The sequence below is a fragment of the Bidens hawaiensis genome, unplaced genomic scaffold (assembly GCF_021521415.1).
Source record: "Bidens hawaiensis isolate Kalapana, Puna unplaced genomic scaffold, B.hawaiensis_p1.1 tig00033929_1, whole genome shotgun sequence".
NCBI classification, from domain to species: domain Eukaryota; kingdom Viridiplantae; phylum Streptophyta; class Magnoliopsida; order Asterales; family Asteraceae; genus Bidens; species Bidens hawaiensis.
Window position 1 is genome coordinate 21442 of NW_027495856.1, and position 15423 is coordinate 36864.

Consider the following 15423-nt stretch of genomic DNA (forward strand, 5'->3'; position numbering starts at 1 on the left):
GGAAATCGATCCTTATGTTGTCAACTATACTGGAAAAGCTCGTATGAAAGTCTGAAACACATCGAGAGAGGTCGGCGTTCTACTAAACCATTCAAATACATGATTTGGGTGTGAGTGAGAGATTGACATTCCAATTGACAATCTCTTTTTATTATATTTTGAAGTTACTGGTGTGTATTTTCAATGCTCTTCTTTCAATATAAGCGTTTATTACAATTTTTCCTCGGATTTTTGTTTAATTGTATTGCGAGGAGGTGTTTCATAAGAAATGAAAATTTCATTTTGCTTGATAGTGTCTAATAGAAGTATTATGATTATTCTATAACAAAACATAAGAAGAATACGTTGATTTAGTTTATCTTATTTTCAACGCTAAAAGAAATTCTAAACTTTTTTGAGTATGAATTATGATATTACACTTTTCAATGGGTTTTCTTAAGGCTATGTCTATTGGCACACCCTTTATCTATTTACACACCCTCAATATGCTCCATATTGGTTAATATGGGCCATGATATTCAACACCAAACCAACAAAATATGCTCCATATTGACCAATATGTAGCATATTGAGGATGTGTAAATAGATAAAGGGTGTGTCAATATCATGACCCTTTCTTAATCATCCAAAGTCTTCAACCACCAAAGTCTTGGATGGATGATTGGATGAGACACAACTTAGACCACAATGTGGACATGTCAATTAGACAACTAGAAACCAAAATTACCAAAAGTTTTTTTTCTGTTCAATTTATTTTCATACAACATTAAACATATTAGACACTATAAATAAGAAGAATATAGTCATTTTAGATTCGAATATATCTTCCAAGTTTTTATTTAAAAAAAATCACTATTTAATATTTATAAAAGTTTGAGCTTGAAGTTGAAGGATGCAACGAACTATTATACAAAGGAAAAGTTAAAAGTGTCAGGTGCTTTTTCTTACTAAAATCACATAGAAAAAGTGGGATTTGTTTTGTATGCAATTAAAAAAAAGTAAAATAAAAGACAAATTTTTATCCTTTTTATGTGATTAACTATTTGAATAATGTGTAAAGCCGAACAGCTTTTTAAGATTCAACTGTTAAATCTTGGCATCTTTTACTTTCTGTTTTGGCCATTCCTTTGTTTGGTCTTTCCTTCGATTTTTATCATTCTTCTTGTTATGTCTTTTAATCTTGTAAGAAGATGAAACGAATGTTTTAGAGACCTATCAAATCGGCCACGTCGGACCGTGGTAAATGTGTAAAACTCTTAGGAGGTCTTGGATTTAAGACTTTAATCCGAATCAAGAAATAAAATTTTGTGTGATTTAGGAGAGTAGAAAATAGACGAGCAACTTTGCCGTTAAATAAAGTTAAATATTTAAATCACCTTTATTTTAGCTGGTGACTATTTAAACATATCGAGCAGTTGAACCGGATTTTAATGAAAAAGTATATTTCAAAAGTCTTATTTATTTATTTATTCATTTACTATATATATAATATAGCGCTAATGTGCCATTCGTGCACATCAAAAGGAAAAGAAAAAAATGACATGGGGTTTACGTTACGTAATTGTTGGTAGCTTGATATAATTATAGTAATTGCTCTACTTTATAAATTTAGGGCTGCACAAAGCATAAAACCCGACCCGACCCGTTGAGAGACCGAACCGACCCGATGACCGAGCTACTGTAAATTCAAAGACCGAACCTAAACCCTATGTTGATGGTAGGGTATCGGTCCTAACTGGAATCGGTCTACCAGTTTTCTGGTGCAGACCCGAGACCGACCTTCCCACAATCCAACGTTTCTTCATCCATTTGATTAAGGTAAGATTGTACTTCTTTGTTCTGTTTTCTCATGTTCGATTAGCATCGTTTTTGCGATTTTGAAGAAGTTGATAAATTTTGTTCATGATTCTTCCCATTTAATTGATTAGTCAAATGGGTTTTCAATTTATGTGCTTAATCAATCAGCATATGCTTTATTACTTGCTTGTATTGAGAATGCCCTCCAACTGTATGATAAAATGTCTCAAAGAAAATAGGTTGGAAACTGTTTTTTTTTCCTAAATTCGGGTTTCGGGCCAAAGTCGGGTTTTGTTGGGTATCTACCCGAACCCGACCCGAGACCGATTAACATAAATTTTCAGGACCGAAATAAACCCGAAAAAAACAGGGTCGGTCCGGGTTCGGGTTTTTTAGGTCCGGGTTTATCAGGTTTTTTGGTCCGGACCTAAATATGCACACCCCTACTTTATATAACTAGAGTTATTACCTTACGATGATATTTACTTTAATTATACATTGTTCTCGCTCTATGTTTACTTATAATTATATTGTATAAAACTAGTCTTTTCTTTTTTAACTATAATAATTACTCTGGTCTCATGCTAACAATTACGCTAGTTATAACTTGACTTTAGGAGTTTACTATATTTCCATTGTATCGTTTTTTTCCTCCCTCCGTATATTCCGCAAGAAAAACTCTTTAGTATTTACAATACTGTAACAAACCGAACATAAACCAACCGTATTTCCACCCATAGTGTGGAGAATCTCACTAGTTTACATATCAGTTAGGTACTTTTTTCTTAGTACAAAGACTATCTACAGTATGACTAAGTGGTCGCATGTTAGCTTGCGGCCAATCCTAGTTTGGAACCCTCAAAGAATTTCTCTCGAAGGACCAAACCCCTGGTTCATGGGTTCTCCATGCGCCCTCGGAGGAATCTTTTTCCTTGAGGCCACTTGACACCAGTTGTGCCGCTACAAGAGTCGAAACCCTTTGGCATAACGCATGTGAGGTAAAACTAAATCTTGTATGGTTCGGATTCAAACGAGCGACCTCTTTGATTCATTTAAAAAGATAGGCGATAACTCATTGTTAAATGTTTCAATATTATTTTTAAATGCCATAGAAAGGTATTACAAATATGAGATCATTCTACATTTCTACTAAATAAAGGCTGCGAATTGCTACCGAGTAAAGTCTTTAGAAATCCAGTGCGTTAGTTTGGTCCAACTACAGGGCCCAAATCCTATACGGGCTCTAAATTTAAAATCTCTCTAAAATGTAAATTTAATTGATTGTTAAATTAATGGCAAGGGGGTGTAAAAAATGTTATCCGAAACTCCAGTATAAGGCTCCTTTCGTCCTTTTAAAAGTGTCAATATTTTCTTTATGTTTGTTCAATTACAAATGTCCATTTTCAAATTTGTTAGCCAATTTCAAGTTTACCCTTAAATACACACAACTAACATTAATAAACAATATTGATGTACCCAATTTTCAAGGACATTATTGTCATTTGGTAAGGAAAAAAAAGTAAACTTTCATTCTAGCTTGAACTTGGTGTTTTTCAAACCATGGCACTTTCAATATGAATGAGGGAGTATCTAATAGACCAATAAGGATGTTTAACGGTCGTTTTATAAGTGTGAAACTGTTTAAACAGGTATCGGTTTTGTTTGACAGTCGGTTTTTTCTTTAACATATGTTTTCAAAATTTCAAATCGTAACGAACGGTTTGATTTGCGGTTTACATGAAAAATCGACTATATAAAATTAAAGTAGTAAAATTTTAAACTTTTTGATATTGTATAGACTTGAATTTGTTTGAAAGACTAGTTATTCAAGATTGTAAGAACAAAGATGCTTATTCGTATACATTTACTCAAACACTTAAGACTATGTGGTTGTTCTTTTAATAAGAAAACATGTTGTATATCTTTTACACACATATATATATATATATATACATAGGGTAGGATTAATGTAAAAAACAATATTTTTGTAAGAAGAATAAGAATAGATCTAAACCCTTGGATCTATAATCTAGTGGTTGAGATTTGTAATTTCTAAATAATTGTATTGTTTCATATTTACATTGTATAGTGTCATATTTAGGTGGTTTGTTTTATTTTAAAGTTTTTCTCACACTTCTCACAAAACACTTAGTTTTTTTATTTGAACTCTTTTATATATATATATATATATATATATATATATATATATATATATATATATATAACAATACTAATAAACAAAAATACTAAATGCGGATGTGTCGTAACCAAATTAATCCTACTTTCTAATCTTCAATCTCCTTAATCCATGCTATCCATGGATTATGGGTTTCATTTATATGGCCCATGGATATTAACCAGATATATTATTGGCTTTAATTTAATTTACGTTTAGCAACACAATCCAGTGAGGGTTTTAGTACCTCAACCTTCTCTTCTGCTCACTCTACGATTTCATTCTGGCTTTTTTGCATCTTGCGATTTCGTTTAACGATTCACCAGGTAACAATTCGTATTACATAATTTAATGATATCATCTACTTTCTTATAATGACTGAATCTTGGTTTTCAATTGATTTCAGTTTAAAATTAATTAATTTAATTTTGTTAATTTATTAATTCGTATCATATAATATAGATTCGTATTATCGATTTATTGATTCAGTTTTGTCATATTTAGATCTCTGTATTATGTGCTATATGAGTTTGGATTAAGTGTGAATAAGATGTATGTTTACTGTATATCTTGCAACATTCGTAGTTTTTATTTTTAAGACAACATAGACCCAAAAATTGAAAAAGACTTGTGTATATCTTGCACATTTAGATCTTTCTGTTATATTTTGATACATTGATCACACGTTTATTGTATTTAGGAACCTTTATGTAGTTTTTATTTTTAAATTGATTTTTATGATTTTGATTCCTCAGAAGATGGTTATGATTGGCCGAAAGAATCACGGTTCAAGGATAATAACAAGGAAATGATTTGCACAGTGAGCCCAATGGTAAATTATATTGTTTATTCCTTCGCTTACTTATGTTTAGTTTATTCTTTCGAAATCGAGTAAATAGATGATCAGTGTTTACACTTTTGTTTGTCAAATGATTTCAATTTTTCAAACTTTTATAACATTAATGAAACAAATATTTGTTTTCATAATGTTGATGTTCACCCTTTTTATCTAGAACTAAAATGGTAATTGATACCGGTACCGATATATTTATCGAATTTTTACTTACGGTACACTTGCAGTCAACTTCGACCCTATTCTTATTTATGCAGTCTACCCGAGTTGCTAGAAACCAACAATTTTTGCTCTCCAAAAGTGCCCTTGAGTCAAAATGTCACTTTTAAACCACATAATAATTTGCAGCCTGCAGTGATCAAATTGAAGCATCTTTTGATCAATTTTATTAACCAAATAAACTGTTGAATGATGATCGCTTTATCCAATGTAGTTAACAAATTTCCAATATGTAACTTTGACGCTTTTTAATCCTAGATGTGAAACCTTTTATGTGACATGTTTACCTAAATTTCAAGAATTACACATATCTGTAATTTCCCAAAACTTGATGTTTGCAGTTAATATGTGACTCAGATAACATGACTGATGAAGACCTAAGCTATAGAAATCACAATGGTAAGATTTTTTTCCTGTTATTAGACTTTATAATAACAATTAAAAAAGATTGGTGTTTACTTGCATAATTAGTTTTTTAGGCATAATTAAAGATTGGTGTTATTAGACTTTATATTAACAATGGTGCGTTCTGGCCGTCTGAATTGGAAACTTTGCTTGGCAGGAAACTCGCCTTTAAGGTGCAAGTCACTAAATACAACCAAGATAAGCCATTCAATTACTTCAAGGTACTAAAAAATATTGACGATACTGAAGTTATTGAGCAGCTTGATAAAAGGTTAATGAATTGAAGGCGATGACACAAACTTTAATAATTTTACAAAATTTATTTAATATTTGTTTGCATCATTTTAACATTTGTCGATTTCAAAATTTAGGATGGTGAGTCATTTTATTTTGACATCGATGATCAGCAAACAATAAACCTAAAGGTAATTGTGTGTTGTATAAAGTCCTCCGATCACCTGTTTTGTCCCACGGTCAATTATATGTTGCGTTATCTAGAGTAACCAGCAGACGTGGTCTTAAACTTTTGATATTATGATGAAGGGAATACTTGTGATAAAACTACGAATGTTGTATATAAAGAGATTTTCTTAAATTTGTAAATTGAAGACTCTAAACTGGTTATTGTTTGTAATATGAATTTAATTTTTTTTTTCATTAATTTTGTATCTTTATTTCAAATTACAAACTTTATTAATTTTTAACATTTGAAAATCCCGTGTATTACACGGGTTCAAAAGCTAGTATGTATATATATATATATATATAAATTATGTCCATACACTTTCTTGTTTGCCCAAGTTCTGTAAAACTAACACTTAACTTAAATGTAAGTTATGATCTGCCTTTTGTATTTTTTATAAATATTCAATTCTTTAAAACCGAGGATTACCAAATATTTTTATAGAGATTAACACTCGGCTTTGCATACAGAGAAATCCTCCTGTGACCACCTTTAGGCGTGATAATCAGTACAAGATTCAATAATACACGTGTATATATATATATATAGTAAGGCTATGTGTAGTGGAGGGGCTACAATTGGGGGATACGCCCAGTCAGCAAAGGGGGCAAATTTGTTTTTGGGTGTAATGGTGTATGGGCTACAAGTTGGGCCCACAACATCTTTTTTTATTATTTTTTTTTATAATTAAACTAATCAAATAAAAACCAATTTCTTCAAATAATTAAATAAAAATGCATTAAATTAAAAAGAAATACAAAAAAATATATAACTAAAAATATAAAAAAAACATATAGCTCGGTTGGCGTACATGTTTAGTTTCGGGTTGGGAAATTGAAACGGATAGCTCGGTTGGTTAGGTTCATCGGGTTCCATTGTAAGTTCACGTTCGGTTGGTTTTGCGAACCATGATGTTGACCGAAAGGAGGGAATGGTTGGTTTAGGTTGTTTCTATGATTCATTTTGCATATACATATATACACACACACACAACATATATACATATACATATATATACGCACACAACATATATACATATACATATATATACACACACACAACATATATACATATACATATATATACACACACATACATATAATATAATAATAATATTTATTCTTCTTCCACGGCGATAAAACCCCCCGCCCCCGCCCCTTTTCGCCCAAAAAATCACCCGGGGGGCGATGTTTGCGTCCAAAATCGCCCAAATCTACGCCCCATTACACATAGCCTAAGAGAGATAAGTAAGCCATACGATCATGTAGCTTTCAAGTACGATATCTTGTTATCAATGGTCCCTAGTTGATCAAGAAATGTTGGCATGAACCGAAGGAATGATATATGTGAGCCTAACTAGATCCGGTGTGCTTTTGTGCTGTCCTATAATCGTTCCATTTAAACTAGTTTTTTTTCCCCGTTAAATACTACCACTCCACTATATCCAATTAAGTTTAGTAATTAGTAGTGTTTCCATGCCAATGTATTTGTATCACTTGAATCAGGCTTCGTCATACTTGGGGTGTTACCTCTTCAGGTACATTTAACAACTCCTACCCACGCCTAAGAGCATATCTTCGTGCATATTACATGACCAAATGAGCGAGCCAAGGTACTTCGAGGTAGAGGTGCACAAATCGGGTATTAGAAAAACCCGTGTTCGGGTATGGAACCGGGTTTTGGTATGATCGGGTATTGGAAAATCGGATACTAGCAATACCCGGGTCGAGTTTGGGTCGGATATTGCCTCTAAAAACCATACCCTATGTATCGGGATCGGGTCGGGTATAGAACCGGATATTCTAAAACCAGGTATTTGTATACCTTATTTCCGGGTAGTGAAAAAACCATATTTTTGGGTTTTTTTCCAAGTTTTTTTTCGGGTATAGATTGGAATTTTTTAGGTGTTGCACTTTATAGGGGTGTTTTTCGGGTATTTTCCAATTATTTTTTGGGTAATTTTGGGCATAGATCGGGTATTTGAAAAACCCGGTTTCGGGTATTGGAAAAACTTGGTTCCAGGTATGAGACTGTTTCGGGTTTTCGGGTATTACCGGGTACAAATCGGATCCAGTTCGGGTTTTGATACTAAAATGCATACCCTATCCGTACCCTACGGGTAGGGGTCGGGTACGAGTTCGGGTATTAAAAACCCGGGTATAAAAAAACCGGTTCCGGGTTTTATTTTCAGGTCCGGTTCCGAGTTCAGGATTTTTGTGCACCTCTACTTCGAGGTATACTCAGACCGTGTCTAGAATGTTTAGTGCCTTTTAATATGATTTCTGAGTTACAAGTCCAGAGAATTCATTGTTACTAAATGTATAGTGTAACCTTCTTTATTTCTATACATGTAGCATGTAAGAACTGATTCGCACATGAACATTAAAGTATGAGAATGGTCTCATGAATGTCTTGTGTCATAACAATATTGTGTCATTTTCATAATGTGTTGGATATATATTATGATCATGCCATGTCATGCTATAATTGTGTATTGAATCTAAAAACTATACAAGAACAATGTATATATATGTGATACTCTAAAAATAGTAGACTTTTATTACGTGTACGAAGTTTTCAAAAACATTGATGCATTCTATTTTGACACCACCACCGTTTAAAACCATGCGTATGGATCCTCGGTAACCAACATAAATGACGTGTTACATACAAAGTGCGCGCTAAAACACCTAAATATAGATAACCAACACTCGCGGCCATGACGGCTGTGACGACTGACATGCGATGGGTGTGTACTGTCGGCACCCATGAGATGTGTCTTTATCTTTACGTATACATTTTTTTTCATTAAATATGTTTTCTCTATCTTTTAAGATCATTAGGACATGTTTACCAATCTTTAAAATGCCATGATATATATCTGTCGTTAAATGTCGTTTAAGAAAAACTTTCGTCAGTTTAATATCTTTAGTGTTACCGTTTCTATCTTAATTTTATACACCTTTGAACGTCTTACTCGACCTTATTTATAGAAACCAACTGATTAGCTAATATTAGTTAACACATTCACATCTCATTATCATAAAGAATCCCCAAGTCCCCAATTGATGTTGTGTTTGATTTTGAAAGAAAAAGATTTGCTATTTTTGTCTAGATAGTAGGTACTAACTTATTTTAGAAACTTGATTGTTAATGTCCAAATTAGACTAACTTTTTTGGTAACTTGTGTGTTGTAGACATCTTGGCATTTAATAAATTTAAATATTATTTATGAGCTATTTAATATAATTTTATGATATTATAAATTTTTCAAAGATATTTTTCACTGAACTCCAACTCATAACACTTGATTGTTTCAATATAATACACAAGAAGTTTCTAACATAGTAATATTATACAATTATAAACTATCATACTTTTAATTTAATTAGCTTTTTTTTTTTAAGTACGGATTCAATTAGAGATACGTAAGCGGACAGCAAGCTATATCGCAACTCCTTTTTGAGGGGAAAATCAATCCTACTTAAATCAAATTATTGTTCTTCAGCGTCGATAAGTTGTCGTAAACTAATGCTAAACTCTTTTCCGGTACATGGTAGTTTCAATGGCAATGGACCTTATATTAAAAAGCATAGATAATTAAAACATGTCGATTATCAGCACATGCTTTTTCATGCTTAACAACTTTCCTTGATACTATCTTCAACACAGACTGCCTAGCAACAAACCTAATGTCTCTAAGCTCGACAGGGGGGGGGTGCACTTCTGTAAGGTCTACACAAGTGTGTCCACCCCCCTTCCTCAAAAAATATATTATCCAAATGCAAAAACATCCACTAACTTCTCAACGTTTTTATCCAAGTTTCGCCACTGTATATAACTTGCAAGATGTAAACTCTCTAACTCCAAAATAAAAGGAAGACGCTTAACCACACCTTAGAAGATAAGATATATTTTGAACAACTATTGATACATTATTTATGAGTTGTAACACTATCAAAATGATGTGGTATATCATATATGTCATCTTGCTTAAAGTAATAGAACTGGTCTCGTGACCCCAATTCATCATCTTTTTGTTTGATTTCTTCGGCCTTATCCCCTCACCTCATAAAACTTAATTTCAATTAGAATAAAAGTTCTCCTTTTTTAAAAACTATATAAAAATCTATAATTTTAAATTTTATAAAAAAAGTATACAATCGATAATATATAAAGTATAAGCAACTGTCTTATGTATAAAATAAAATAACTTTTACTTTCCATAAAAATATTAACAAACTTTACAAGATTAACTATTAATTATCTTTTTGTTAATCTTACTATTTGTTCGATACGGTACGATCTGTATGATTATTTACTTAAAGTTGGTTGTCGGGCGTGTTCATTTAACAAATCAAGCTTGTGTAATGAATGGAATAACCAAATAACCACTTAAACATTTGTACATAGTGTATGAAAGAGGATGATTACAAAAAAAATAATAATTAAAAGACTGTTCTAAAAAAATATAAATACATATATGTTTCTTATGATAGTTATTTTTGTTTTTAAATTGATTGCTTCTTAAGTATCCTACATATATATTAGGAATATATATATAAGGATCACATCAAGGGACCTCGTGCAAAAAGCTTAGTTGTAGAAGACAATGTTGAGTCCACCTCTTATTAAAGTAATAGTGGACTGGTACAAGATGACTTGTACCTTGTTGCAGATGAGTTGTACAATGGACCCATCTGATGTAATGACTAATTGAAGAGCGACTAAAAGCCAACTTGGCGTGAAAGAACTTATTTTTTCAAAGACACTTTTTTCAGGTTTTATTTGAAATAATTTATATACTTTTAATGATGTTTAATAAAAAATACATATATCGCTTCAAATCACGAGTTTTCATTTCTGTATATACTTAAAAGATTCGTAGTGAGATGACCTTAGCGCCGCTCATGACGTACAACATGCTTTAGCTGGGTTGGAGATGTTTTCTCTTAGGGGTGTCGCCTTTGATATACGGCTTGTCCTTTGGAAGGACTAGATTGGAAATGTTCGGTCTTAGGTTGGGCGGAGTGAGTGAAAGAAGAAGTGGGCCGGTAGGCAAGGTGATGCTAGTTATGGGCGATGGTGGTGGTGCGTGGTGGCAACGATGGTCATAGTAGGAAGGCGGTGGAGTTGATGTAGGGTGAAAAGGGAATGTGATGGAAAAAACTAGAGGGGTAGATAGAATGAATTTGTAATGTTTTAAATGGAATGAAACAAAGTCATTAAGAATGTAATAGGTGATCTGATGTCTTATTTCTGCATATTAAACGTTGCCTTATTCTTTGCTCCATCATATTCAATACACTCTTATTAAATCTGTATACACCACATAAATCTAGGGTAACACTCATTCATTAGGTCATTTCTTATACAATTATCTTTATTATTTTCAAAAAAATGTTACATAGTAAAGTAGTGCTCAAACTACACGTAGCGGTCACGTTTTCCTCCAAAAGCGTGGTCCACGAGCTACACACCGCCCCCTCCCTTGTTAACACTACAAGCACTAGTCTTGCTGGTAAATAAGCAGTTTTTTAACTGAAGGCCTCGAGTTTGAATCCGGGTACCAGCGAATTTTTCAAACTTTATTTATTTATTTTTCAAATTATGCTTATTCGTGAGTTCGATTCCGGGTGTTAAATTTTATCGTATTTTTATTATGTAATGAACTTTGCATGAATCATCTAACCAAACCAGAATTTTTATACCCCACTCTATGAAATTAACACAACTAAAAGTAACACAACAATTAAAAAAAATTACTGAATCCATCACTGTGTGTCACACAACCTCGTAATGCTTAGTAACCACTAAGTAGGCTTATGCATTGAGCTATTGAGAACAATAGTAGACCCTACACAAAGAATAATTCCTTTTTATTTTAGCGTGATAAAAAAGCATGCGTTATCAACCCGGTCAAACCGGCCTTCAACAAAATACAACTTTGACCAACCTATTCAAATCTAAACTTTGTATAATATAATATATATATAATATAATAACAACCATAATAATATCAACAAAATAGAATATAATATTTGGCCATTACCTGTACACGTACTAAATTACTAATTAACAATATTTTTTTATACAAACTTTTCCTTTGGAAAATCCCCTTCTTTCATACTTACAAATCATCATAACCAGAAGGGTAATTTGGTAATAACAACACCTTCAAATTCCTAATCTTTTTGTTAACATCTCTCTAAATACAGACAATTCCCCTCTTTCTTCTTAACCCTATTTACATTAATACCCTTCATATAATATCTCTTCTTAAAGATAATAATAATAATATAATGTCCAAAATTCCGTGAACAAAACGCGCCCTAAGCCAGCGCAGGCACGCTGCTGCGACGGTTATCCCTATCGAGACAATTAAACCCCTCGATCCTAACCGACGGCTTGTTCCCATAACTCGCCCGTTTTGCGCCCGAGCTAGGGTTTGGGACGACCGAGTCATGGGTTTTAAACCGAGCGTCTTGGATTAACGGGTTGGAAACTCGGCTAGGAGGCGATCCGGAGAAAAAAGGCGTATATACTTGCTCCGGTGAGCCGTAACCGATGTGGTGTGACCTAAGGTCCAGAAACTCGGGTTCGGGCTCGTTGATGGAGGTGTTGAGGAGGCTGAGCCGCCGTGGCTTCGGGCATGCCACGGGCACTCCGTTGCCAAAAGACAAAAAGTTGGTACTGGTACGTTGGATACTGCAGTGGTTCATTTTCGATCTTCTGTTTTCGGATTGAAACAACACCTGATTACACAGAAATTGAGAGATTATTATTAGTTATTAGATCATATAAGGCGAAAGTTAACGTATAAATTAAATTAACGTGCTAACTGTATGAATCAAGTATCGTAGTTATATATACGATATAGTGTAGTCATAGTGTAGTTTAATAATTATACTTATAATTATTAAACTACACTATGACTACACTATATCGTATATATAACTATGATTCTTGATTCATACAGTTAGCATGTTAATTTAATTTGTATTTAATCCAAACTAATATCAAATAAACCCTAGATCTGAGTGAAAGAACAAGTTTGAATGAATTTGAACAAATTAAAATTATATTGTTTGTTGATATTACGAGATCTGAAATTGACAGGTTAGGTTGAAATCATGTGGTCAAAACTGATTAAATAATAATAATAATAATAATAATAATAATAATAATATTAGATGAAGATGAGTTGAATAATCGGAAATTTAAACAACAGATCTATAAAAAATAAATTTAACAAAATTAGGTTATGATCTACTGCAGATTTAACGAAAATTTGGTTTTGAATTATTATTATTATTATTATTATGAAGAAATTAGCACGAGATCTATTTAAAACAGATCTACAGAGACTCTGATATGAAGATTTAACACCAGATAATATATTTAATAATATTTGTTAACGATTTACAGCAGATCATAGGATTATTTTACTTTGTAAACATATTTTTGTGATGAAATTAATGTAAAATTGAGAGAAAATTATAAATTATTATTATTATTTAAGGAGCTGAAACGGATCAAATTAACGCGAAATTAAACACGAGATCTATCAAAAACATATATATAAAAAACCACCAGTTTGCAGATCATAACAAAATAAATTCAACTTTAAAATCATAAAGCTGTTTACAACCATTTTTTGTGCAAAAATTCAACACGGACGAATCAAAACAACGAGAAACAGATCTACAGAGCCTCAGATGGCAGATCATAACAAAAATTATACGTTTAAACGTCATAAAGCTGATTAAAACGTGTTTTTATTAGGAAATTGAAAGAAATGAATGAATAATAAGAATAAAATTGTTACCTGTAGAGCCAGAAATGGAGAATCTGAGCTCAAACCTCCTCAAACTGGGGGAAATTATTAATATTAATATAAAAGGAGAAAAATGAATATTAGGCGTGGACGAAGAAGAAGGCGAAGGAAGTAAGGCTGAGGGGTGTGGGGGGCGCGAGTGGGGGCTCCAGTCAATAATATTGTGACGTGTGGCAGAGAGAGAAACTTGATAAGATGGGTGTTGGTTGTGGTGCTCGCGCCCCGGGACATGGTGTGGAGGGGCGCGAGAGGGGGCGCGAGCGGTTTTTTTTTTATTTTTTTATAAATGTATTAAAAAAACGTATTATTAAAAAAACTCATAAATTATTTAAAAAAACACACATTAATTAAAAAAACACATTAATATCTGAAAAAAAAATTAAAGTACTAAAAAAAACATTATTCTTATTCTTCGGCTTGGTCTTCTTCGATCAACCTCTTCCGGATACGTTCCTTTTGTTTTTCCATCAGCATTTGGTCGACCGGATTTAGGTTACTGAAGTCTCTTGTAAGGAAGTCTAAATCTCTCATTCTTCTTTTTTCCTTTTTGTCATTAGAGACCACCTCCATGGTTTTGTTGAATTTATTGAGGGATTCAACAAGATCGGTGATGTTTACGGCTTCCCCCTCAGCCGGTTTTTTCCCCCTGGCGTCCCTTCCCAATGGCCGCCTCCTAGGCGGTGAAGACGTTTCCTCCCCCGCAACGTTTAGGTCGAATCCAACCCGGCAATCCAACCCGGCGGAAGTGCTATACGCTCCAGACGAACTAGTTTTAGTCCGTTTCGGCCCTACTTCCGCATCAAGGTCCGGCGCCACCAGCTCAACCCACTTAGAACACCTTCTCAACCTCTCCCACACCTTTACATCGTCCCACGTCTTCACCGTCCCATACCTCCGCAGGCACTCCTGCTTCCACTCTTCGACAGTGAAATTATAAACCGCCAAATCGTCACTGCCACTTGGTCTCATACGACCGGCGTTCCTGTTGAACAGATTAGTAAACAAGCCGACAAATTTTCTGATTTCGGTCCACCGACCCGAAATCATATCGGCGTTCCGCTCTGTACTCCCAACGAGCGAATAGAACGTCTCCCTAACCTTTGTCCAAAAGACCTTGCTCTTTTGGTAGTCCGCTGCAAAATAAATTTGTAAGTCATTTAACTTTTTTATTTAACTTTTTTATTAAAAATCATTTTTAAAAACGTTAAAACAATTACCGCAACGCCGATCCTCAGAAATGACTATCCAAGCCCGACACAGGGCTTCCTTCTCATCCGATGACCACGGAGTGGTTTTCCGTTTCGTCCTTCCTGTCGAAGCCGAACCCGACCCGTCCGTTGCAACTTGTTTTTTCCGGTGGACGCGTCTTCTTTGTCCCGCAGCTTCACCTTCTGGTTCTTGTGTCTCCGGAACAACAAAATTAGGAGACGGTTGTATGTTGGATGGTTGAAAGCCGGATGATTGTTGCGACCCCGAATAAAACATCGGTTGGTCCGGTGCCGACCATAAATCGTCGTAACTGTAATCTGAATATAGGTTTGGGTACCAATTTCCAGCCATGTTTTTAAAAAAAGGTTTCGAAGATGGGGTGATTTTGGGATTTGGGTGTGGTATGTGATATTGGTATGTGATATTGGTTTTGGGTGTGGTATGTTATATTGGTTTATATAGAG

At 33.7% G+C, this 15423-nt stretch overlaps 1 long non-coding RNA gene across 1 annotated transcript; it reads right to left on the reverse strand.

Annotated features, from left to right (window-relative positions):
* Positions 1 to 11941: 11941 nt before the first annotated feature.
* LOC143585638 (uncharacterized) lies at positions 11942 to 13823 on the reverse strand. The gene is made up of 2 exons (XR_013144572.1): positions 13742 to 13823; positions 11942 to 12668 (listed from the first exon to the last, which is right to left on the reverse strand). It is a non-coding gene; the product is annotated as an uncharacterized LOC143585638 (long non-coding RNA).
* Positions 13824 to 15423: the final 1600 nt, after the last annotated feature.